The sequence below is a fragment of the Apostichopus japonicus genome, chromosome 2 (genome assembly GCF_037975245.1).
Source record: "Apostichopus japonicus isolate 1M-3 chromosome 2, ASM3797524v1, whole genome shotgun sequence".
Lineage (NCBI taxonomy): Eukaryota > Metazoa > Echinodermata > Holothuroidea > Aspidochirotida > Stichopodidae > Apostichopus > Apostichopus japonicus.
In genome coordinates, this window is record NC_092562.1 from 5,625,840 (window position 1) to 5,651,705 (window position 25,866).

At 37.7% G+C, this 25,866-nt stretch overlaps 1 protein-coding gene across 13 annotated transcripts in view; it reads left to right on the top strand.

The window, feature by feature from the left end:
• The first annotated feature begins 483 nt into the window (after positions 1-483).
• Positions 484-25,866, top strand: part of LOC139975821 (protein sidekick-1-like) — an 84,202-nt gene continuing 58,819 nt past the window's right edge. For 2 of the 13 annotated variants that reach the window (XM_071984064.1, XM_071984085.1), the window contains exon 1: positions 9,608-9,804. The gene's annotated coding sequence lies outside the window, so the exon portion shown is untranslated. Of the gene's footprint in view, positions 1,055-9,606; positions 9,805-11,731; positions 11,887-12,727; positions 12,812-21,811; positions 21,953-25,866 lie in introns of those variants that run through there. The other 11 variants (XM_071984039.1, XM_071984105.1, XM_071984075.1 and 8 more) reach the window with 10 other exon arrangements.

Below are 25,866 nucleotides of genomic sequence, written 5' to 3' on the forward strand. Positions count from 1 at the left end.
AATTTATTCCGACTTAATCAAAATAATATTTCACTTAAGTAAAATTGAATTCTAGAAAAGTCACCCAAGAAAGAACCTGGGCTCAAAAAAACACCAGGCAACTGAACGACTAATCCGCTCTCAAAACCCCTGGCAGTCGCCTTGCATCGAAACTGTTACTGTGTGATCATCGTCAGGTGTGTATCACGACACCCCTACAAGGCGAACATGATACACATGATCTTAGCCAAAGGCCGAGAAGACGGAAAGAAACTTCAAATGAAGAAATGTATTGCATGCAGACAACTTTAAAAATAAAAAGATAAAAACTTTTACAATTGGTAGATTTTTAGCATAATCTATGGATGAGGATAGGCAAATGGAACCTCGATTCTACCATAGTTATGACACTAAAGCCAATAGGCAGGCCTAGTATGGTATGCCTTTGGCGTATGTGAGGGCATACGGCATGCCACCTGCATATATAGGGTCTTTCCATTTGAACTAACCAGCCGGGACAAATGACTTCGTCAATGTTACTTTAGCCGACAACCGATTCGTTTTTTTTTTATCGAAATAATAAGCCACGTTTTGGACTATCAAATCAAAATGAAATCCTCCTCTCTTGCTGCAGTAACTCGGAATTAAAGTTTATTGCCGTTTGAATATAAACATTAAGGTTATTGTGGCAACCAGAGTCGTGTGTTGACAGACATACTGGTCTCTACCCTCCTTCTATATCAGAGCTGTGAATGATTGAGAAGAACATCGTAGCTATTCGTTCTTTCATTTTACTTTTCAAGAAGAAACAGGTGCGAGATCCTGTATGAATCCAGTGCGACGACGGCGGTGAAAAGCTTGGTTATTTCACGGTAGCAATACGAAGGAGATTTCTGGCCGATGAAACCGACTATAAGGGCTGAATCTGACATCTGAAAGTCACATGACCGTAACATTCATAAGTTCAGAAAGGAGATATACACCCAGTTACCGGAAAGTGGACAACCAAATTACAGCATTCGTAAGGAACGCCAGAACTGCTTTACAGAAAAGTGATTTGTCCAATTAAAAACACGTGAGTTTCATGTTATCGTCTTCCTCAGTGTACTGCAAACGAAACATTTCGTTTTCATTTAACTTCCAATGGTTTAATTCGTCCATGAATTCCGTATACTAACAGGTTCTCAAGGTTACAAACTTCCATCTGTTTCACAATGTGAGATAACTATTAGTATATGTCAGGAACCATATAAAGATGTCACATTTCAAGAAAAGCATGTCAATAGTAACATCAATAGACCTATATAATGCTTTCAATATCAGTATTTCAGAAACAACATCAATATATTACAACTCAACTTACATCAACATGTCAAGAATAATACCAACAGTATGATACATTCTGAAAATATTTTTAAAATTTGGGTTGAACCCATCGGCGTTCATGGGCGGTGATATTGGTTTCGTAATTTCAGAAAATTTATATTAACATGATAGCAAGCAAACTCGTTCTGGTTACAAAATATCAACAGCATTTTAACTTGTCAAGTCCGATATTGTTACGTAACATACTTTACATATTACATCTCAATATCAGCATGCACAAGGGCGTAGGAACCGGGGGGGCTGGGGGGGGGGGGGGGCGCCAGCCCCCCCAGTGAAAAATGTGGAGGGGCGGAAGTATCATTCCGCCCCCCCGCTTCGCAGGTCAGAAAACCCCTTTTTCATTTCCAAATGAGAAAAAAAATCTCATTTGGAGCACCAAATTGCATCTAAGGCTTGGTGAAAATACAAAATTAAGTTTACAAAATGGAGTGGGTGGGTTGAAGTGTGCTATATTGCACCAAATTGCATCTGAGGCCACCTGAAAATGCAAAAAATTCCAAAGGGGAGGGGGACACCCCCTCCCCTTAGACCCCTCCCCCAGGCTGGCCATCAGTCTTCAGCCCCCCCCCACTCAAAAGTACCTTCCTACGCCACTGTCAGCATGCATGTCAAGAAAAACCATCTGTGTAGGAGGCACACTTGGATATAATAAACTGTCCTAAATATAATAAAGTCCAATAAGTGTAACAAGTTTGGCCGAGTTGTAATAATAATCTGAGAGTTATAACGTTAGGTCTTTCACGTCGCTACAAACAGTATAGGCTGTGTAAATACCGTATAATGATTTGTCACGTTATTTACAGGAAAATTCTCTAGGCCTACCATCGTGAGCTCACGAGTATCAAATGAAAGACTTGTTCTCGGTTATAAACATAAACAACATTCGAATAAAGTACGATGACGTCCTCAGTCATGTGACTTAGGAGATACAAGTGCCAAACTAGATCAGAAAAGGAAGACGATATAATAGTTATAGATAAGTACAAGACATGCAAAGGAAGTGATATCTTCAGGTATATATAACGTGAATGGTGCATCGACGCTTACGCCGTTTGGAGATAACGCTTGGAGTTTGTATGGTTATAAATTTAAATCGCCAGTTTGCATGACTATTAACTTCAGAAAGCTTGCACTCACTCATACATATGACTGCTTTCACACCATGGCCATGCGCCGACGCGGGTCAATTCAGCAACGGTGTTACTAAAGAAATGAATCTCCGTGATGGTGACACTTCCCGGAACAGCATATAGAAATTATTGATAGCATAGCAGCCTGAATTTGATCCTTCGTTAAGTACACACTTCCCGGACTCAAGGAGGATCTAACCGGCAAAAATAAATTATAGATAGCATTGCAGCCTGAATTTGATCCTCCGTCAAGCTATGTGTACAGGTTTTAACGTACGCAAGCTGCTACCTGCGCTATATGCACATGTTGTTATGTGTTCTATGCGCGATAAATGTGCAGGCTACCGTATGCACAGGTTGTTACAGTATGTGTGCAGATGTCACATGTAAGCCACTTGCGTTATATACGCATGGTTTGTGATCAAGTTGCTATGTGCGATATATGTGTGCAGGTTACTTTAATTCCTTTACAGGAAAAAGTGCACATCCTACCGATACGTATGCGTTACGATGATCTTACATTGAAATGAGACAGCCATAAACATTGGAAACATGTAACTCTATAGTTGAGAGGAAACACAAAAGCCAAAGATTTATAGCCTAGGCCTATACCATTGGTTTATGTGATAGAGATTACTTTTTTGAAAAACTTCAACAAACAGCTTAGAAAAATCTGATTCCATTTGGAAGATATCACATATTTAGCGCTTCTACACACAGGGAGAAGACTTGATCTAAATATGTCTAAATATGTCCTCATTGAGCCACATGTGCTTCAATGATTTGTATTTCTCTTTGTTTATAACAACGTTTATATTCTGTAATAGCGATGGATTTTACAAATACCGTACTGGGATCTAAAATATTGAAACTTATATTACCTAATGATAACATTGGCTTCAGGGTCAAAAACTGTTCATATTCTACCCTGGAAATATGCTGGCTGGTGCCTTCAGAAGCCACCGTACGCCAATCGACCCTAGTCTAGTGTCAAATTTGTTCCTAATTCCTAGTCACTTGCCCAGTGTCTATTTACTTCCATTTTCCCCTATAGATGATCAGTGATAATTGGTATCGGTAAACTTTACCCAGCGTCTAAGTTAAAGGACGAAAATATTTTTTATATGTTGAAGACTGCCTACATATAGCACTGATATTAATCAGGTTGTATTTCATATACCAACTTGTATATTGTTTTTGAGATGTTAATCAGATACACCAGAAAACTTGTTTAGCCTCAAATGACATGTTTACAAATTATTATCAATTTTCCAAGGACAAGTGGTGGTGAATTTTATCCAAATGATGATATGTTATTTATATGATGTTGTGGTTGAGTTATTGGAATTAATAAATCAATTGATTAACTTCAATATGAATGCCAATTAACCAAGCTGGGGCCGACGTCATCATCATCTAAGATTTGATGTAGCATCCGAGAGATGCCAGGCGCGTAGCCAGGAATTTGCCAAGGGAGGGGCGAAACTGTAGATTCGGCATTGCAAACTATCTAAGCGTAGCGCCACCATGATTGGCGCGAAGCGTACAAGAAAATTTTGGCTGAAAATGCCTCCCAGATCGCTGGAAATGGCACTTCACAGGCCTTGTACGTTGCATCTTAGCATTTTCTCTTTTGAAAATAGTAGCGATATCATAATTTTTTTTTAAAATATGCTCAAGGGGGGGGGGGCGGCTGACCCCTTCGCCCCCCTTGGCTACGCGCCTGAGAGATGCAGCATATATTGAACAGCAGAACAGGTATGGAAACCACCTCATCAACACGCAATTTGTTTTTGAAAAATGTTAATGAAATCATTTGACTAGTAAATAAAATGCATCTTGGTGGATTACTGCTTGCTTAACTGTAAGGTTCACATAACGAAGAATATTAAATATTGACGTGTATAATGTTCAAGTAATGAACTGAAAACACTCTTTGTTTGGGTCATTTCTAGACCAAGTTGGTTTATGGCGGTTGTGCAGACATGTCACTCAAGCTAGATTTAAAAGTCGCAGTATTGGCCAAAACTGATAGCAAAATAGCTGGCGTTTGGTTACTTCCCTTGAGGTTCTGACGGTCAAAATGACAGAGTTTGAGGATTAATTCAATTAGAAAATAAAATGAATGAGTTACAATGCACAGTGAATAGGTAGCAAAGTGATGTCAAGTTGCTGAAGATTGAACAGGACTGACCTGCAATCCGATTTTGTAGTACACTGACCTATTAACGTAACGCGTATATTGTGGTGTAGGCCTATACCCGCACTGATATAAGTATCGTACGTTACTCGGGACCTTATACTTGAATTGGCGATCTATATGTATTCACACCGCCAGAATGCTTTGTATAGCTTATTTGAAGACTTTATAATATTCACCGATGTCGTCTCTGCCATGTCAGATGTCTTGAATGCTCACCACAATTTAATTTAGAAATTTCTGTCTAAAATGAATTCTATTGTTAGTAGTACTGAATTTTAATCTCTAAGTCTCTTAGATAATGATGTTTATGGTAAGTATATGAAATGATAAACCCTCCATATTAACCATTTATTAAATGATCTGTCGCCGTAACCAATGCAGTGTATTTTCTAGGGTATACACTCAACCACGTGATAGGTTGTCGACACATCTAGTCTGTAATATGACATTTTATTTGCTATTCTTTACAGTTTCTTGACTTCTGTCATTAAATGACATCTTCTATGTTGATCGTGAAGGAGCTTCTTTTACCGTATGACGTAAATTTCTATACAGTAAACTTTAATTACAAACATCAACCGGGTTACAAAAATCATGATATCCATTCGTACGTTTCGTTGTACCATGAGCTACCCGGTAATGATGTACATTAATAAGGCAATAAAATATATATACACATATCAAATTGGTGCTTGTTAGTGCATGCTATAAGTTAATATCATTTGTAAACCGCACTTTTGAGACCAGGCGGCCTTGTTCAGACTAAGACATCTCGGAGGTATAAGTTCTTTATCGTTAGATAATTACTACACTCTCAAATTTGAGAAAGTGGACATTCAATACCACAACAGTGCAATGTGTTCGCATAAATGTGAGGTCAGTAAAATTCAATCTTGAGAACCCCCCCCCCCCCCCTTCGTAACAACAGACCTGCTCTAATCTATATAATTTCTTCAAAATAGGCAGAATCTCAAATGCTCGGAAAAGGCACGCTTGCCTGCTTAGAGAGTTATCAGACAAAACACAAAAGTACCCAACGCCGATGCGTGAAAGCTGTTGCTTTCCCATGGAAGTGTCATTCACTGCATATGGCCAAAGAAAGTAAGCTGCAGTTTTTCTTTTGAAACTAAGCGAATGCAGTTAAATTACTCCTTTGTTTTTCTCATGTTTGCCTCAACCAACATGTGCACAAACGACCGTGGGAGTATAGCTGGCTGCTATTTGCCACGCGGCTGTCAACAAGATTTTTGTTCTTATGTCAAACACGTTACCCTTGTTGAGCCTTTTCATAAAACCATTCTCGTACTCAGAATAGATTACGCCACACATGGGCAAACAATATTGTAGCCTCTGTTGTCTAAATCTGTTAGTAGAATGCTAAATGATACTAAATTTGAGCATGTATGCTAAATATAAGTTTAGAAAAACATGATTTGTAGGTGAGTGAATTACGATGCATTCTTCGCTTCTAAAACAGGAATACAGATGGTATTCTGGAGCTCGCTGTACTGCAGTTTTGTCATTTGTACTAAAAGAACAAGTGGTTTATATCAACCATGAGAAGTACATATAGGCCTATGCCTATTTGATATTAAATTCAGCTGATGCTGGAGGAAAAGAAGATATAACTGATGAAAACGGAGAAAGTATAGGACGGAAGATTGGTAGGAAGGATATCGCCGATATGGTATTTAGCTCAACTGAATAATGGTTTAGTCAAAGCTACACAATTCAAGAGATACTGCGGCGGGGTTATAGAAATAGAATGGTTGGTCTAAAACATCAGAGGGAGCGTCCATAGGGTTCGGCGACGGTGGGGTTGGGGGGGGGGGTTCGAGGGGTCTACATTTTATACGGCGATAAAATTAAACGAAGGTCTCGACAACCGGTTGACCATCTACCCGTCAGCCTCGATAGATCATGGCCCTGACAAGACAAAGTTTATGTTCTCTATAGTAAAACCTTTCAGACCACACTTTTCCTGACGACGTATGTTAGCTCAGTGACCCACTTCCCCCATCATGTTTCATTTAAACTACTCGAACGAAAAGGCGGCAACGTCCATTTCAAGACGCTTAGGCCTATTGTTTTTATTTTTTTCGGAAATTGACTACCCTTCCACGGTCACGTGACTATGTATAAGCACCTTTTGTGGAAATGTCCAGCACAATGATGAAATAGTATAGGGAATTGATATCTTAAACAGTTTACAAGCAATTGATGCCTTCTCTCATATTTAAATGTCACAGTATCATGATTTCGTCATTCGGTTACAAATGGCAAACTGATTAGATTTAAACAATTGATGTAACAGCATGGTGCTTAGAATACTTGGTATTCAAAGTAGCGGTCGCGACTTTTGTGGGGTCGCCCAAATATTTTTTTGAGGATTGCCCAACAAAAAAATGAACTGCCGATATCCGTCGAAAAAAAAAGTGGAAACATTTTGAATGAAGATCACTTGAATATAATAACAATTTGTTATAGTTTAGTAGCACCCTTTGTCAAATGAATTTTCTCAAAGGTGTGTGGATGTAGTGACCATATATGGTAATTGTTTTTGTTCTCATAGACTGAATGAAATCGACAAATGAAAAACATTGTTAATTTTACGCATTCCCAGGGACGGTGGAGCCCATTTTGAAGAGGGGACGGGTGGAAACAATATTTCTGAAATTTCTCCCCTATTTTGAAGTCACATGCAAACTATAGAGCATCAACTTCAGCGGGGTTGGTAGTAAACTATCAAAGAGTTTGGGATGGGAAGGAAGCAGAAAACCGATGGCCAGTTTGCGAATTTTCGCCAGACTAACTTTACTTTGCTGATGTAAGGTGGCTTAGATATACAAACAATTCATTTCAATTATTGTATCACAGAATTTCCTTTTTTCCCCGCAGCTTTGACATTTTCTCGGGAGCTTCCAATTTTTCTAAATAAATTTACACCAGTTATATGAAATTGCTGCTTTTTATCTAAACATTTCGACTAACGGGTTTCTTTTCAAACCGAGGGTTAAACTTTGTCAAAACTTCGACTATGATTTCTAGCAAGTTTCGCCGTTTATCTCTATATTTTGGTTTCTAATGAAACCAAAATTTCAAGTATTTTATCTCGAAACTTCCGCTATATCCGTCATATATGATGGTATGGATACTTTAACTTAACCCTTTGAATTAAATTGCAACATTTGATCTCAAACGTTCCACTAGGCTTATTCAAAATAAAAGCTTAAAATATTTCTTTGAAATTAATTAGTATTCAAGGGGTGCATGGTGTGGTGGGGTGGGTACTGTAGGCAAGGGCAGACGGCCGTATATTCTAAATATGCTCTGGGCGAGGGAAGGAAAGGTAAAAAAGAACTGTTGAATGATTTCGGTGAACGAACAGAATTTTTATAGAAATTTTAGTAAAACTTCAAATCGATGGATTGTAGAGTATGCAAAACTACTTAACATTGGCGATAAGGTATCAATTTTCCCGTAATAGTGGCGTACGGGAATGATGGAATTGCGGCATTGACGCCGTTACCGATGCTCGGTGCGCAGCCATTCTCTATGTGTCAATTTAGGGCTCTTCAACTTGAGAATGATTATAGCCAGCAATGATGAGTATATAAACATTATTTCTGCTATATTTGTTGAATTAAATATATAGTTTTAGACATGTCGAGCAATTACACAAGGGGGCTAAAAGCTTCTCCCGGCCCAGTTAATTGTTAATGAAATGGACCCACTTGCCTACGCGGGGAGCGAAATTATTTTTCCCACTTCGACGCGGCCACATTAGCATAATGGGCGTGGACTATCGGTCGTTGTTACGGCTTATTGGTCTACGTCACAGACTATGCAGTGATATCTCTCGGGTGTTTGTTTGGGTGCTGAAAGTTCTCAATTAAGTTACATGTCAGGGATTCTAGTACACGTACCAGTGTAATAAATAGTATCATGTACAGAGGGACATTGCTATTTAGGCATAGTTATAGCAGGGAGCTGCTACTCTAACATTAACAGCTCCCTGGTTATAGTTAATACAGACGCAAGTGACAACTGTTTAATAAAATGGGTAGAATATTTCAAGTCCGTAACAATACGAACTAATGATGAAAGCACGTAGGCTCCTTACTGCCGTTTAAAATGGGGTTCATTTATAAATGAACAAATAATTTAGAATGATGGATAAAACAATATGGGGCACAATACAATACATGTATCTTTGTAGGTTTCTAGCATTGAAAGGTCAGTGGGCCCACCTGGTGTAATATGAAGTGTAATAATCAATACCACGGGAGGTTCATTTCTAACTTTTCCAGACCCTGCTGTCACGGGAGGTTCTTTTCCAAACTTTTCCAGACACGGGAGGTTCATAACACATCTAATAAACAAACATAGTTTGATTTTGTGATGGAATTTACCTCAAGAGCTCCATAAGACCCGATTGACTGGGAGGAGCAGTCGCACATCATCATGGATCTCATGAAGTCATGTCTTAGGCCTGAGTATATAAGGGCTGAGTATATTAGCTGAGTATATTATTAAAGAGCTATACGTAAGACCTCGAAGTCGAAGTCACAAACTTGCCGGCCTGTGACGTATTTCATAAGCCACGCCCATGTGGCCGCGTCGAAGTGGGAAAAATAATTTCGCACGCGGGGAGTAGGCTACGTACGTGTTGCCACTCATACGATACAAAAAGGCCGTGGCTATTCTTATGACTAGTCGTAACAATTATTTATAAACTATTCTTACGACATCGGCGAATTCAAAGTAAATAAAGCAACTGCGCATTTAGTAGGGGTAACCCTAACCCTAACTCTAACCCTCAATCCAACCCTAGCCCTAACCCTAACCGGGAATTATTGTTCGTAAAAATAGTACTCCTAGTCATAAAATAGCAACTGCGCATGCGCAAAAGGGAATTATTGTTACAACTAGTCGTAAGAATAGCCACTTTGATACAAAAACATAAATGTTGGCAAGTGACCTGACCAGTTCCAGATGGCTCGAATGTCGGAATCGACCAGGCTTTGGGCCACCTGAACATTGGGACCCCTAGTACAATGAACCACCAGCTGCCCACTGCTACGCCTCAGGTGGCCTCATATGATGGTAAACGAACGTACGGACAGTTTCACTGTACCAACTACAGAATGGCCTACTGTACATCGAGGGTATTTTAGCCTAGGTTAGGCTGAATATAGTTCTAGGCGCCGGGGTTGAATAATGTTGACCGTTTCTAGCCAATATAAGTCTTTGGAGAAGGAATTAAAACCTTCAGAAGGTACACGATTGCCTCAGTGAAAGCGCATTTAACGGTTCTTTATAATGTTGGGAAAACAGTACTATTATTAGTATGAAGTTAGGCTTAGCACTTTAAGCATTGTAATCGGGTCTGAGTGTTTGTGTCTTCAGTTTTTTTCCTCTCTCTATAGGGTCCTTGATGGGGACTATAAGTGTCCCTCCTGATCCTTTTTTTTCTACTAAACTAAACTAGCCAAACTCAGGCCACATGCAGTAGGAAATTATAGCTAGCTTTGGGTGCGATCTCTGTTACTGTTTCTGTGTTAGTATTACTGTTACTGTTAGGCTACAACCACACGGACGGGGCTTCTGAAGGCCTAACATAAGTAGGGCCAACAGTAAACTAGATATATGTAGACCGTCATTAATATCAACCCAACATGAGCCTCTGATTAGTTTATAAATGATTTAGGCCCTAAACATATTTTGGTACACCTGCCATGGGGGATGATGACATCATGCAATTACTAGCCTAGGCCTATATATGCACCCACGAACACTAACACCACAAAATTGGTTAGGCCTACATTCAATCAGCTATATATTGTGTTATAAAGACAATTTTAGATATTGAGATGGGCCAGGTTTCAACTAACAGTACTAATGTGGAATGTTTTTCCAAGGTCATCAGTATAGTAAAGGCTTCATAGTTTACGCACCCCCGTAATTGACGCACTTTCATTTATTACTAGCAACGATACAGCAGGCCACTTAAACTTTTTGCAGTCAAGCAGAATTACATATTTCATGAGTTTGAATCCATTTGAGGTATTTGCTGACCAAATTGTGGTATTTTTTAAGCTTTTAACACCCTCCCCCCAGCTTTGCACGTTTTTTGGCCATTTGGAAATCTTACACCCTAAAAATACCCAACATTACCTCAATATGATAACACTACTCTCTGGGACCTGACCTGTCTGAGCTTAGAGGCTCAGAGCATAGCAAACAGCATCTAAAGTCAATGGATGTATACTAAGGCCTACACTACAGTTAGCTTATCGACGAATGTGTCAATTTATGGGTATGAAAGAACTTGACACGGCAGGCATTCTGTGGTCAAATTCTGCTCAATTGTACGGTACATAAGCACAGAACCTTAAATATTTTGGGATCAGAACATTTCTGAGGAACTACACATATGAAAAACACATACAGTTGAGTAATTTGGATTTTTCCTTGATAGATATCGTTGATCAAATCCTTAATTGCGTCAATTATGAGCCCACCATGCTACTGTGTCCAAGTAATGCCATGGTCAATCTTGCTCCCACTTCCACAAGCATTTCGCTAACACAATCAAAAGTACTTTCCCCATGCACTGAAACTTGCATTTGTCTACCCAAATAATATAATACTCCTACATGTCTGCATGTAATTTGGAGATGCAGAACCAACAGGAAAGTATTTTTGAAAACTTTTTGTAACTTTTGGCATGCTAAAAGTTTGGGCCAATACAGATAAGGGTTGCAGCTGCAGGAATATTTCCCTTTCAAATATTAAACCCTTTGAAGCAAGGCCACATGAACAGTTGTAGCACACTTGATACATATTTCATTATCCAACAGGAAATTGTTATAAATGAATAGCCTCCTTACAGTAACAGCCAAGCACGGAATATTAAGTACCAACTGATAGAGGGAAAACTATTGAAATAGGTCATGTGGGGAATGTTTACCTTTAGAAGGGATATATTGAACACAATGTGTGCAATGTGTGCAATTGAATGTTATGTCAACAATTGAAAGGTTAAGTGTGACATTGAACCATATTTACCACAGTTGCAGTCAACCTTGTCACCCTGCATTGTCTGTCAGATTCCTTAGTTCTCAGTACCATGAAGGAGCTGTATACAGTGCAAACTGCTGTCAGTGATATCATTTCTGCCTACAGGTAGGAAACACGTACACTCTCTTTAGAATCTATAAGATGGTGGGAGAGGATTGGGGCAGATGTATGGAAGGGGTTTACACTGGAAGGGGTCAGTAAACACATCCCTCTATGTCTAGGTTAATCTCTAGAAGGGGTGGGGGGGGGGAGAGAATGTGGCATATTATGTGCAAGGGGATGCATGGAAAGTACCATAGGATGTCAAGTTGAAAAGAATGATGATATAGGCTGTACAATATACATGCACAACATTGCTTTAGTTGTCAACCTTTATAGGCTATAATAGAAACTAAGAACCTTTAGTACTGTTCAATCAAAATGCATGTTTATACTACCTAGCTACTGTATAACATTGCATACTGTATATCATGATTCAGGACACATTGGTCATACATCTGTTGTAGGCCTACTGTAGCCTAGCTACAGTATATATATTGTCCTGATCTCACTGTTAGTCTCCATGAAATGATTGTGCATTCTCCAACTTCTTTCATGTATGTATGTATGTATATGTATGTATATGTGATCTTCCCGCAAGCAGGAACTCGCGAAAGAAGCCATGGAGGCTTATAGACTCGCAAGCTGACCGAAGCCAGCATATAATTTGCCAGCATATAATATATAATATAATGCCAGCATATAATATATAAGCCAGCATATTATTCATAGCATATAATAAATTTAATACACACAGTCTATTACTTAAATTATATGGAATCCATCATGCACAGATTTGAAGTTCTTTTTCTTAAAAAATTTAAGGATTCATATTCAAAATGAAAACAAATTTAACAACAAATTCATAGCTAACCGTATATATTTTATCCACAATTGTTTTTATTAGCAGTCCCATTTTGGTAAACAGTATGATGTGATGTGAACAGATGTATCCTAGCTGTTATTGTTTGGGATGCAGGAGTAGGGCAAGGTGAGCATAAACAACTTGGTCATAGTTTGTTAGTTACATTATTTAACTGCGTGCAGGTTTATTTTCACTCAGAAATTGACACATTGACAAAAACATTTGTATTCAGTCATTCAATGGAAATGTACTTGTTTATATATTGGACCGTCAATCTGTTCTTCGAGATCCAATGGGGATGCACATTCCCGATTGAAATTCTGTTGAACATGTATGCTGATGATTGACTATAGCATGTATCGTCATAGAATGCATATATGTCTGCACAGTACAGGTAATATAATCCTTTCTCAAATTATTCTGAGCTCATTCGAAAGTTGTTAGCAAATTGGCTGTATGCGATTTTTTCTTTAAGTTGCAAGTGGCCATATTATTTATTATAAGCATAACATGTGGTAGCTAGGGTTGTCCCTACCATTCTCTATTTCACGACATGTACGCAGAGTTGTTACTACACAGCAAAGAATTTGTACCTCGACCTGAACATCTGTCTTTAGAATGTAGAGGAACCCTTTCTGTGCTTGATTTTTGTAAGGGGGTCTTGTAGGGTCAACAGAGGTCTCAGTCTAAAAATCATGTAAATATGATGACTCCAAAAGTGAACTTTTGCTGAACTTCATATTTGGTAAGTCTGTCATATGGAGTGCAAAATGTTTTCTTTTCAGAGAGGTTAAAGGTGAAGCTTGGGTTAATTAACTTGATTTATGATATGGAGGTCTGTCTCCCTTAAGGAACACAATTATTGCATAATTTTTTATGGAGGTCATAGGTCATTTGGGGTCAACAGAGGTTAATGCAGGGAAAAATTGGATATATCATATCACCAAGAACAATATCCATAATTGGCCTACCTTAGTAAGTACATAAAGTAATGACTAACCCTAGTCAATGGTCATTTCTGCTATAAACTTTTGATGCTATTCAAGATTTACATGAAGTCAAAGCCCAAAAATCTCAAAGTTCACACAATAAGTCTGAAAGCGAGATTTCTTAAATTTATAATTAGTGATAAGTAACGAGACTGTTTTGTTTTTCTGTGAAGTAGGCTAACCGTCCATTGTCTTTTCAAGTCATGCATGTCATCATGTACTGCCAATTAGCTAGTTTCCCAAGGGATCCTGCTTAATTCACTCTCTTCATCAATCCCATGTCCACCCTACAAAGTGAAATAGTCTCAATTGGACATTCTTTGGTACTACAGATTGTGAAAATATTTTTCAAACATCAACCAGTGTTGAATATTTCACTCATTGATAATGTTACCAGTTGTCTCTTCAGTTCAGCATGAATATCAGATCCCATGATTTTCAAACAAAGTTTTCTGACTAATTTTCAAACTTTTTATAAGCTTGGTAAATAGTTGTCCCACAAACATCAGCAAAACTTCTGTTGCAATCAAGTCCCATAAAACTGGCATATACCAGATGTTACTGCTTGTTCTGTTACTGCTTGTTCTGTTACTGCTTGTTTTGTTCACAGTTGCTGGGTGAGAAGAAGGTACTGTACAACACTCCCACTCAGCAGCTAGAATCTGATAATGAGTTTTATACTTCTTTCTAAGAACTCTATTGTTGCTTGACGAAGATGATAGGCAGATTGTTCATGTGAGTGATAAGTAGCCCCGCCCCCCCTCCCCCCAAAAAATAATAATATTAAGCGCGCTAGGAAAAAGCACTGTATTTTTGGTAATTCACTAGGTCGTCGAATATAATATGTTGAAGGAAAAAAAATCCCCTTTGTTACATTAACATAGCGGCTAGCAGATAACTTATACACAGTTGCTTACTTGCTTAACCAGAGTGATTAATAAGTTTGTGAAGTGAGGGCCAGTGGGTACAAATGTATCGAAAAAAGGTCGGAACAAAAATGTATTCGCGAAAGATGGGGTGTCTGACTGATATTTACCGTATCGTTGACAAGTAGCGGGGGGGGGGGGGGGGGGCAGTAGTCAGAATTTTCTGGCTTCAAAACCCATCCAGTTGGAATTTCAGTCACTTTACACTTTAATTACACCCCCCCCCCCCCCAATCATCAGGCCTTAGCTACGTCCCTGCCTGTAATATTGCTTTTTGTGCCCCTAGAATCTGGGCTCTGTGCTGCAAGTCATTGTAACTCTACATGGCTTTCTATTATTTGACTTTGCTTTGTGTATTTATGAGCTCTCAGCAAGCAGTTGTTAATTGGTTCTCATTCTTAACCTCCTATACATTAAAGTTTCATTACATGTGAAATAATGACTTTTTGATTAGCAATCACAAGACCATCTGTATTGTAAAAACATGTGGAAAACAAGAGGTTTTCACAAATTACATTAGCACACATTCCTCAGTAAAATATGTATAATCTGAGAAAAAAAAAATATAGCTTCTATTGTACATGCGGGTAGCATACAGTTTGACCAGCCAGCCTCAAACTTAATAGTACTGTTTAATTGTGGTCTATAACAATGGTAGTATGAACAGCTGTTGGATGTGACAGTATGCCGTTTATTGGTGGCTACAACTATAACTATTACGGTACTTTATAAGGCACTGGTAGTATTACTTCATTCTTTGTTCAAATACTGCAGTCACGCGATTTACACAACAGTCAACTTCCATCTGGCCTTTTATATACATCAAAGAATAAAGGTAATACTCTACCACCTGTACCAAGGTGATATCATTAATGTGATTCACATAGTATTGAAAAATGAGAACTACAATCACAAAGTCAAGTATTTTATGATGTGCGGTATATATGTTAGGCATGTACTGTGCCGATGAATTAGGAAACCCAGCAGGCATTGAACAAAGATAAAGTGCACTGCAATCGTATAGTAATCATGCTGTTTAGTTTGAGGGTGAAATAAATTCAAGGTTTGGCAATTATATTAGGGCTTTGTCTGATTGTCAAAAATTAGTAAATTGTAAATATGAATTAATTAGAGGTAAGGGGGTTAAAGGGAATTCCATGGTTGAAACTGCGCAACTAAATCTTATCCTAATAACATCTTGTATCATGGAGATTTTTCAAAATTTGGTGATGTGTCATGAATTAATGCATCCAACAACAGTTGAGTAGTCCCGATGATGTCATGGCAGTTATGTGAGCTGAAGAGAAGGTGCTTTTCCCCCTTTATAATGTAAAATTAATTAATTTACTGATGAAAATAAACTGCAAGTTAGGCATGGTGGTGAAATTCTAAACAAGAACCACATTTACCGCACCTACTTATACATCCACTTCCTGTACTTGTAAAATATAGTTTGAAAGGCTTGTATCATTTGATGGACTTTCAGCAATTTTATCTAAAAAGTTTGTTTTTGAGTACAGTAATTTCTGTCAACTTTGAGTGGATCAGCTGTTACAACTTAAAGCAGTATGTGTATGATATTATATGAATATATATAAAGTGGTTGGGGGGGGGGTTGGGGTGTTGTGGGGGATGTTCTAAATTTATGCTTTTAAGTTCAGAAAGTAAGTAAGCTGACCAAACCTTTGCCAGTGGACTAGTTCCCAGAATTCAAGGTTGGGTATTTTCTTCAACTTTGACAGAAACACACACACTGCTTTAAGCTTTATCTGCAGATCTACTTAAATAACACAAAACAACTCATTAAACTGCAAGCCAACATAGAAATTGTCTCTCCCCCCCCCCCCCCCCTCCCCCTGAAGTACAAGTGTCAATCATACATAGTAAATATTACCATTAATGCTTCAAGTACATACAAGTGTCAATCATGCATAGTATTACAAATATGCTTCAAGTACATACAAGTGTCAATCGAAAATAGTATTACCATTAATGCTTCAAGTAAATACAAGTATCAATCATACGTAGTATTACCATGATTGTTTCAAGTCCATACAAGTGTCAATCATACCTATAGTATTACCATTAATGCTTCAAGTACATACAAGTGTCAATCATACCTAGTATTACCGTTAATGCTTCAAGTACATACAAGTGTCAATCATACGTAGTATTACCATGATTGCTTCAAGTACATACAACTGTCAATCATACATAGTATTACCATGAATGCTTCAAGTACATACAAGTGTCAATCATACATAGTATTACCATTAATGCTTCAAGTACATACAAGTGTCAATCATACCTAGTATTACCATTAATGCTTCAAATACATACAACTGTCAATCATACATAGTATTACAAATATGCTTCAAGTACATACAAGTGTCAATTGAAAATAGTATTACCATTAATGCTTCAAGTAAATACAAGTGTCAATCATACGTAGTATTACCATGATTGTTTCAAGTCCATACAAGTGTCAATCATACCTATAGTATTACCGTTAATGCTTCAAGTACATACAAGTGTCAATCATACCTAGTATTACCGTTAATGCTTCAAGTACATACAAGTGTCAATCATACGTAGTATTACCATGAATGCTTCAAGTACGTACAAGTGTCAATCATACCTAGTATTACCATTAATGCTTCAAGTACATACAAGTGTCAATCATACGTAGTATTACCATGAATGCTTCAAGTACATACAAGTGTCAAGCATACATAGTATTACCATGAATGCTTCAAGTACATACAAGTGTCAATCATACATAGTATTACCATGAATGCTTCAAGTACATACAAGTGTCAATCATACATAGTATTACCGTTAATGCTTCAAGTACATACAAGTGTCAATCATACCTAGTATTAGCGTTAAGTACATACAAGTGTCAATCATACATAGTATTACCATAAATGCTTCAAGTACATACAAGTGTCAATCATACATGTAGTATTAGCGTTAATGCTTCAAGTACATATGATGGATACAAACCAAGCTTTTAAAAATCAACTTTTCACTGGTGATGTGTAAGCTTTACAATTATTGCAGAGAAAAAAAAAGAAATTTAAATTGAAAGAAAGCATGTTTTGTCATCTATGACATCTATGAAATTTACAATTCGTAGATTAGTAAGTTTCTCTTTCACAGGTCAAGAATATATTTACACTGTAAAGCTATTCCTTCAAGTGCAACAGCAATTTTCATGGTTCAGTTTATTAAATTATTAATTTTTGTATGGTATTATAAAGTAGCATGTATTTAGTAGTACTTGATTGATGTAGTATTAAGTGTTTAAAACCAAACTTGGATCACAACAATTAGCATCAACATTGCAACACTTGTTTCTAGATTTTATCTATAATTTTATCTATAATTTATCTATAAATTTTTATCCATAACACTCAGTAAAGGCAAATAATATGGTACTTGAATAAAATAACCAGAAAGAGTAATCCTATGCCATGGCAATAAAGCTTTAAACATACAGTAGGGAATTCCAAGAATAGGACGAAAGTACAAGTTCATGCTGGTAGGTATGATGTACTACTCTGCTTGATGCAAGTGGGTTAGGGTTAGTGTTAAAGTACTACTATGCTTGATGCAAGTGGGTTAGGGATAGTGTTAGAGTACTACTCTACTTGATGCAAGTGGGTAAGTGTTAGAGTACTACTATGCTTGATGCAAGTGGGTTAGGGATAGTGTTAGAGTACTACTCTACTTGATGCAAGTGGGTAAGTGTTAGAGTACTACTATGCTTGATGCAAGTGGGTTAGGGTTAGTGTTAGAGTACTACTCTACTTGATGCAAGTGGGTTAGGGTTAGTGTTAGAGTACTACTCTGCTTGATGCAAGTGGGTTAGGGTTAGTGTTAGAGTACTACTATGCTTGATGCAAGTGGGTTAGGGTTAGTGTTAGAGTACTACTCTGCTTGATGCAAGTGGGTTAGGGTTAGTGTTAGAGTACTACTCTACTTGATGCAAGTGGGTTAGGGCTAGTGTTAGAGTACTACTCTGCTTGATGCAAGTTCGTTAGTGTTAGAGTACTCCTCTGCTTGATGCAAGTGGGTTAGGGTTAGTGTTAGAGTACTACTCTGCTTGATGCAAGTGGGTTAGGGTTAGTGTTAGAGTACTACTCTACTTGATGCAGTGGGTTAGGGTTAGTGTTAGAGTACTACTCTACTTGATGCAAGTGGGTTAGGGTTAGTGTTAGAGTACTACTCTGCTTGATGCAAGTGGGTTAGGGTTAGTGTTAGAGTACTACTCTACTTGATGCAAGTGGGTTAGGGTTAGTGTTAGAGTACTACTCTACTTGATGCAAGTGGGTTAGGGTTAGTGTTAGAGTACTACTCTGCTTGATGCAAGTGGGTTAGGGTTAGTGTTAGAGTACTACTCTGCTTGATGCAAGTGGGTTAGGGTTAGTGTTAGAGTACTACTCTGCTTGATGCAAGTGGGTTAGGGTTAGTGTTAGAGTACTACTCTACTTGATGCAAGTGGGTTAGGGCTAGTGTTAGAGTACTACTCTGCTTGATGCAAGTGGGTTAGTGTTAGAGTACTCCTCTGCTTGATGCAAGTGGGTAAGGGTTAGTGTTAGAGTACTACTCTACTTGATGCAAGTGGGTTAGGGTTAGTGTTAGAGTACTACTCTACTTGATGCAGTGGGTTAGGGTTAGTGTTGGAGTACTACTCTGCTTGATGCAAGTGCTGTCGGCAAGACTGTGGAATCAGTCAGTTAGCGTGTCAGCTACATATTGTATACATAATTCTTGCTAGTACTGTATATTACCAGTATCGCTACAATTACTGGTTCAACATCAATTTAAGCAGCTTACTTAAAGCATGAACCATGGTGGATTAGAATCTGCTGAAGGAATCACAATGTAACAGCATTCGGAATCTCAATTGATGAATTACCGTTGTTCTTTGTCTTAGTATGTATGGTGGCATTTTAATACTGTCAGGGTCTCATTAGCAGCTGTTGATGTTAATCTAGATTGTTTTAGAATTTCTAAGAATAACAGTTTGTGTTATTGTACCAGCACACACGTAGGGCACGTAATCCATTAATAGTCACCATGTTGTTTCAGGGCATATGTAACAAATGGGTTAAATCTTTGCTTTCATTTGGGTATTGTGGGATAATCTTTAGCTGATCCAGCTGATGCTTATAAAGTACTTGTCATGCAGTGGGATAATCTTTAGCTGATCCAGCTGATCCTAATAAAGTACATGTCATGCAGTGGGATAATCTTTAGCTGATCCAGCTGATCCTAATAAAGTACTTGTCATGCAGTGGGATAATCTTTAGCTGATCCAGCTGATCCTAATGAGGTACTTGTCATGCAGTGGGATAATCTTTAGCTGATCCTAATGAAGTACTTGTCATGCAGTGGGATAATCTTTAGCTGATCCAGCTGATCCTAAAAAAGTACTTGTCATGCAGTGGGATAATCTTAAGCTGATCCAGCTGATCCTAATAAAGTACTTGTCATGCAGTGGGATAATCTTTAGCTGATCCAGCTGATCCTAATGAGGTACTTGTCATGCAGAGGGATAATCTTTAGCTGATCCAGCTGATCCTAATGAGGTACTTGTCATGCAGTGGGATAATCTTTAGCTGATCCAGCTGATCCTAATTAGGTACTTGTCATGCAGTGGGATAATCTTTAGCTGATCCAGCTGATCCTAATTAGGTACTTGTCATGCAGTGGGATAATCTTTAGCTGATCCAGCTGATCCTAATAAAGTACATGTCATGCAGTGGGATAATCTTTAGCTGATCCAGCTGATGCTAATAAAGTTTTTGTCATGCAGTGGGATAATCTTTAGTTGATCCAGCTGATGCTTATAAAGTACTTATCATGCAGCGGGATAATCTTTAGCTGATCCAGCTGATGCTAATAAAGTACTTGTCATGCAGTGGGATAATCTTTAGCTGATCCAGCTGATCCTAATTAGGTACTTGTCATGCAGTGGGATAATCTTTAGCTGGTTAATCTTGGTGTCAATGTGAATCCACATATATAACCCATTGTTTACTGTGGATGGCAGAAGTCTTATGAATAGTCTGAAAACTGTGTAAGCATGTTCAAAAACCCTTGGTCAAAATCTTATATTTAACTCTAATTTAGCTCTAAACGTAACTGAGACTTGGATGCACTTGATACATGTGAATCCACGTTCAGGAGGAGTAAGTTTAAGAACGTTGTGTGCAGTTTATGTTAATGTTCTCATATTAACTTTGGCAAGGAAGTCTGTTGGCTTTCTGTTTAAAATTTGGGTGGGAAATGTTTATGTAACAACTGTGGGATGCCATATTGTGGAGAGGTAAAGAAGGCTTATGCTACTTAGAGCATACACATGCACAGGCCAAAAGACAGAACGAATTGCAGAGATATACAAATCAGTGGTGTTTGTAGTTTCAAGTCACTGTGGTCTACTATGCTAGGAACTGCCACCATAATATATTCATTTAGTCATTCCATTTTGGTTATATTCAGCTGCTCATCACAATTGAAGATCTGTTAACAGATCTTCAACATCACCATATATCAATTACTAACATATTTCACGAAGCAAAATCTCTTTAAAACGAATCCTTTATTTCAATTTTTATAGCCATTTGATAGACTGAAGTCAATTCTTAAGGTTTAATTGTTTACCACATTATGCAGATTGGCAGTCATGAAGTCTACTGTACATGATATGCTTTGTGCTTTAGTCAGCTGCTCATTACAATAGGTCTTCAACATCTTCACATATCAATTACTATGTATATTTCACAGAGAAAAATCTCTTATAAAACGAATCCTTTCAATTTTGATCTCGCCTACTATAAATACGTATTAATAAACAATTTTGGTGAAAAGCGCACACGGTTGAGTGCTCAAGAATAGATTTAAATATAACTCACATCAGCTCAGCTGGTCTTAGTGGATTACTTGCTTAGAGTGTTCTGTGACCTGGTGATAGAAACTTAGCAAATTAGTGGCCAGGATTTACAACTGACGGGATTACAAAAGGCCGAACGATTGACTGAAGTCAACTTTAGGTTTGTTTACCACATTATGTAGTCACTTTGGCAGTCAAGTCTGCTGTGAAATGCTTTGTGCATGGAAGGTAACACTTGCAGTAATTCTTCACTCTGATTGGCTATCGTGGTCGATTGCTTGTTGCTGCAGGACTTATCCAACAACCCTCACATATCTTTGTTGTGTGTTGAGGGTTTGTTATAGCCAAAGTATGTATAACTAAATAAGTATATGTCAGCAGAATTAAACTCCATTTTCAAGATTCAGATGAAGACTGAGTGAGTTCATGCACAATCTGTTAATTACTCACGGTAAGTGTTACATATTCTCTCACTAATTGTTAAGTTTTTCGTTATTTTGGCTTTCAATTCATCATTGTAGCTTCTGCTAGTGTATGCTTGCTCTGCTTGTCCCATTTTCTTTTTAGAAACCATAACTGGTCAAAGTTTAATTGCTAGGATATTTCTTTATTTGTTCTGTTCAAGAACCATGGATGGCTCACAACTCTAGGTATTGGTTAATTAAAAACCAAAAATGAATAAAAAAGAAACTGTTTCCACATTGTGTAAAAATGTCATCAAGAAATAATTATATAAAGTAAATATATTTTTTTCTTTGCATTTGATTTCTATCAATCTTAAAGGTTTTATAACTTACCTTAGATTGGCTGGCTGATATAACTAGATATAAAATAATCATTAGAGACATTGTTTCTTGAGTTTAGCTTTTGGGTATCAAAAGAGGAAAATGTACATATAAACATTTTTGATAGGAGGATTATCTTTTAAAGATATTTTGCTCCATGTTCCATTTGTTGCATCATATCACTTCAGCATATGACCAATATTTCATTTTTTCTTGGGGGGGGGGTGCATTTATCTTTCGCTAAATTTGTTTAAATTAAGTGAAAAATTGTATGCATTTATGAGACTTTGAGGTAGTAGGTTAAAGGAAATAAATTTTGTGAAGTGCTCCTCGGTTATTCAGATCTAGGTAGTAACATTAGGGATGTAACTTTTTCAAATTTTCACTGTGTGAATGTTAATTAGTAAGTATAACTAAAGTAAAATTGGACAATATGTATCCTTCTTAAAACTATGTGGCAAACACCGTACTGCTTCATATATTCATGTTCATATAAAATACATGTTCATTTAAAATACATTGTATTCAACTTTAAAACCTGCTGGTAGTCTTTCTTCTTGTTAGTTAAAGTGAAACTTGACTACTTGGCATTGATAAAAAGGTTGAAGAACCAATCATTTACCACATCAGTCTATGCTAAGAGCTGTGTTAACTACTCAGTTGCAAGTCAATTCTGCTTTAGTATACTTGTAAGTTTAATAAATTTAAATAATTTCCGAAAAGTTTTCAGTTACTCAAAAACATGAAATAAATCATATATAATTACTACTTGGAAACTTTCTCACTGAGATAATGTTGTAATCCTTCTCGGAGCACAACTTTTTTTCCATTGCAAGGGAAATTTCTCTCACTAGTTCAATTTATTTTCAGTTGCATTAAAAGCTGATTTTCATTGATCCTAAGTGATAGGAGGTCACTTAGAGTTAATGGATGTATGGAATATTAATACTAGAGAATGTATTTCATTCAGCATTTGTTTAGTAATGCTTGTTTTAATTTGTCTAAATGATGACTAACCCACTGTGAGTGATGTTGTCACTCTGGTGGTACACTTAATTTATTCCTTAACTATCACCTACTCTTTATCCCATAGTTTCCCTTGTCCTTTCAGCCTAGAGCTGAAACCATTGCCCCCCCCCCCCCTTGATCAATACATGCATGACCTGAGTACTACCAAATATGTTTTATAACACAGCAATGGATTCAGAAGAATGCCAGCATATCAATTAATGACTCAGTGTATTTATGTGTTCTGTGAAAAGCTCACTGCTCTAACAGCTACGTTATCTGAGGGAGTGGGGAACCACCTGAAGTGGTCACGTCTGCCACAGACGTATTATGTAAATGGTGCCAGGTATAGTGATTGCATGAAATACATACCCCAGCATGTACTTACTTATGTACACTTCTGAAACCAAAAATGGCCAATTTGTCATCTTGCTTATCATCCATCTCAGCATTGAAGGATGAAAGGTGCGATTGAAATCACTTAAAAGTTCCATAATTTAAAGAATTTAAAGTTTTGGGATATATACTAAATAAACACAACAATCATGATGTAGTTTTTGCAAAATGTTGCCAATTGGCAGGGAACATTGAGAGAAGGATTAATCAAATTATAAACAGCTCCTTTTCCCTAACTTCAAAACATTGGTCACCTCACTAATTACTGCCCACTCTCGTTGCCTAAATTTCTTTCCCATTCATATGGATTTGTTTTCATGCCACACAACTTCCAATGAAGTTATTCTGTAGTACACAGAGTACATATGGAACATACAGCACATACAAATCATGGAGTGATCAAGTCATACACAGCAAAGTTACCAGTAGTTAGTGATATTTTTTTATTTGCTGACCTTTAAGGTTTATTCCTAATTTTATTATTTTAGCGTGGTTTGGTTGTACTTTTTAAAGTCATTAGGATGTTTTCATTTGTCAAGCCCTCTCTGTAATGGTTTATTATCACATTCAAGATTCAACATAATTGTTGCAGGTTTAAAGATTGTGTGTGGTTGTACTGTAGAGTGTTTAAGTGATTGTGTGTGGTAGTACTGTAGACAGGGCTATTGGTCAGGGGGGGGGGGCGATATAATGGTCTGTAGGGGCGCTTGCGACACTATCTAAGCGGGGTGCCACCACAGGTTGGTGCGGAGCGTACAGAAATTTTTTGAGTAAAGATACTCCCTAGATCGCCGGAAATGACCCTTTCCGTGCCTTGCGAATTTGCAGATAAACGAAGAAGAAATAGGTGTCATGTCAAAAGGTAGATGAGAGCGCAATAAAAAAGTCAATAACTGCTAATAAGTGAAAAGTGGTAAAAAGCTGAAAAGGGCGCCAGCAGTCCGTTTGAGTCCGTCAGGGGGGGCATTCGCCCCCCCTGACTGTATGGACGCTTCGCCACTGACTGTAGAGTGTTTAAGTGATTGTGTGTGGTAGTACTGTAGAGTGTTTAAGTGATTGTGTGTGGTAGTACTGTAGCGTGTTTAAGTGATTGTGTGTGGTAGTACTGTAGAGTGTTTAAGTGATTGTGTGTGGTAGTACTGTAGAGTGTTTAAGTGATTATGTGTGTTTGTACTGTAGAGTGTTTAAGTGATTATGTGTGGTAGCACTGTAGAGTGTTTAAGTGATTATGTGTTGTAGTACTGTAGAGTGTTTGGGTGATTGTGTGTGGTAGTACTGTAGAGTGTTTGGGTGATTGTGTGTGGTAGTACTGTAGAGTGTTTAAGTGATTGTGTGTAGTAGTACTGTAGAGTGTTTAAGTGATTGTGTGTGGTAGTACTGTAGAGTGTTGAAGTGATTGTGTGTGGAAGTACTGTAGAGTGTTTAAGTGATTGTGTGTGGTAGTACTGTAGAGTGTTTGGGTGATTGTGTGTGGTAGTACTGTAGAGTGTTTGGGTGATTTTGTGTGGTAGTACTGTAGAGTGTTTGTGTGATTGTGTGTGGTAGTACTGTAGAGTGTTTAAGTGATTTTGTGTGGTAGTACTGTAGAGTGTTGAAGTGATTGTGTGTGGTAGTACTGTAGAGTGTTTAAGTGATTGTGTGTGGTAGTACTGTAGAGTGTTTAAGTGATTGTGTGTGGTAGTACTGTAGAGTGTTGAAGTGATTTTGTGTGGTAGTACTGTAGAGTGTTGAAGTGATTTTGTGTGGTAGTACTGTAGAGTGTTGAAGTGATTGTGTGTGGTAGTACTGTAGAGTGTTTAAGTGATTGTGTGTGGTAGTACTTTAAGTGATTGTGTGTGGTAGTACTGTAGAGTGTTTGTGTGATTGTGTGTGGGAGTACTGTAGAGTATTTAAGTGATTATGTGTGGTAGTACTGTAGAGTGTTGAAGTGATTTTGTGTGGTAGTACTGTAGAGTGTTTGGGTGATTTTGTGTGGTAGTACTGTAGAGTGTTTGTGTGATTGTGTGTGGTAGTACTGTAGAGTGTTTAAGTGATTGTCTGGTTAGTACTGTAAAGTGTTGAAGTGATTTTGTGTGGTAGTACTGTAGAGTGTTTGTGTGATTGTGTGTGGGAGTACTGTAGAGTATTTAAGTGATTATGTGTGGTAGTACTGTAGAGTGTTGAAGTGATTTTGTGT